This window comes from Cherax quadricarinatus, chromosome 1 (genome assembly GCF_038502225.1).
Source record: "Cherax quadricarinatus isolate ZL_2023a chromosome 1, ASM3850222v1, whole genome shotgun sequence".
Taxonomy (NCBI): domain Eukaryota; kingdom Metazoa; phylum Arthropoda; class Malacostraca; order Decapoda; family Parastacidae; genus Cherax; species Cherax quadricarinatus.
In genome coordinates this window covers 5,452,204-5,454,175 of record NC_091292.1, presented here as the reverse complement: position 1 = coordinate 5,454,175, position 1,972 = coordinate 5,452,204, and the positions used below count along the sequence as shown (strand labels likewise).

At 41.0% G+C, this 1,972-nt stretch overlaps 1 protein-coding gene and 1 pseudogene across 4 annotated transcripts in view; one reads left to right on the top strand and one right to left on the bottom strand.

Moving 5' to 3' along the window:
* The window catches only part of LOC128690837 (uncharacterized), a 480,921-nt gene that overhangs the window by 247,508 nt on the left and 231,441 nt on the right, over nt 1-1,972 (top strand). The window lies entirely within an intron of this gene.
* Nucleotides 1,947-1,972, bottom strand: part of LOC128691001 (5S ribosomal RNA) — a 98-nt pseudogene continuing 72 nt past the window's right edge.

Genomic DNA, 1,972 nt, shown 5'->3' with positions numbered 1-1,972 from the left:
CACAAGGATCATACAGTGCATAGTTACTTGTATTAATATTACTTGACGAGTTATGTCGTTTCAATTAAATATGGAAATTATTTTCTGTTCGTAATAAACAATTCAACATTATTTTTGACATAAATAACAGGAGACCTACAAATACACGTCACCTAGATATAGGTGGATCTTATAAAGGGCATTACAGGAGGTTTCTGAAGCATCTATTATTATTATAATCAAAAAGAAGCGCTAAACCACAAGGGTTATACAGATGAAGCATCTATATTGACTTGGATAAACCGAAGCTTTGACAACACACAGAGTTTACCGGAATTAAATCAATGTATATAAAACTAATTAAGACTTATATTTAAAATAATTGTATTAAAATATCCCTAAAATCGTTTTTTTTATAATTATATAAATACTAAAGGTTTGGTACCTTGATGCCTTTTAGTCACTGATATTTTGTTATATTTCTGTAAACGTTGAACAAAACCATTATATGAAGAACATTTTCAAACTAACTTAATTGTCATTTTACATGCCAGACTCTGTAGCCTAGTGTCAGATATTGGCTTAAAATATTTTTTTTTTATTAATTGTGAGTGGTGTAGGCGGCGTGGATGCTGATGCGGCCACAAGACGCTGCGCGCCAGCGAAAAAAAAAATCGAAAAATTATGGAAATTGAGTTATTGGTATAGAAAAAATAGCTTAACTCCCTGGCTACACAATGGTGCAAGAATCAATGTCCTACAACGTTTCTACAAGGAATTACAGTCATTTATATCATGTATGGTGACATCGGCGCTGGCCGTCATGACTGGAGTCTACCTGGAGAGAGTTCCGGGGGTCAACGCCCCCGCGGCCCGGTCTGTGATCAAGCCTCCTGGTGGATCAGAGCCTGATCAACCAGGCTGTTACTGCTGGCTGCACGCAAACCAACGTACGAGCCACAGCCCGGCTGGTCAGGTACCGACTTTAGGTGCTTGTCCAGTGCCAGCTTGAAGACTGCCAGGGGTCTGTTGGTAATCCCCCTTATGTATGCTGGGAGGCAGTTGAACAGTCTCGGGTCCCTGACACTTATTGTATTGTCTCTTAACGTACTAGTGACACCCCTGCTTTCCATTGGGGGGATGCTGCATCGTCTGCTGAGCCTTTTGCTTTCGTAGTGAGTGATTTTCGTGTGCAAGTTCGGTACTAGTCCCTCTAGGATTTTCCAGGTGTATATAATCATGTATCTCTCCCGCCTGCGTTCCAGGGAATACAGGTTCCGTAAATTTTTTTGGATTTTTTTTTTTGTCCACAGTCAGTGGCCAGGCTTCAAACACCTTTTATTGTACAGCAATAAAGGAATGGAACAGACTGCCCGCACATGTCAAAGCCAGTCATAGCATGAACCAGTTCAAGAAGACAGCCAGAAGGTACCTAATGAATGTAACGACGGAAAAGGAGGGGAATGATTTTTTTATTTTTTAGCTAGCACACAAGTAATTTTACCTTATTCCTAGTAATGAACCTCGTATTGTAGATAGTCTTAATGGCCCTCGCGTAGTAGTGGTTTTAGTATGATAATAAGATGTTATCTTCATTATAGAATAATAAGAAAATATTATAACCTTTATATTATAATAATAAGGTAAGATAAGATAAGATAAGATTTCGTTCGGATTTTTAACCCCGGAGGGTTAGCCACCCAGGATAACCCAAGAAAGTCAGTGCGTCATCGAGGACTGTCTAACTTATTTCCATTGGGGTCCTTAATCTTGTCCCCCAGGATGCGACCCACACCAGTCGACTAACACCCAGGTACCTATTTGCTGCTAGGTGAACAGGACAACAGGTGTAAGGAAATGTGTCGAATGTTTCCACCCGCCGGGAATCGAACCCGGGCCCTCCGTGTGTGAAGCGAGAGCTTTAGCCACCAGACCACCGGGCCACCTAAAGGTTTAATGCCAACAGCATTTGGTGTTCCCAGGCGGTCACCCA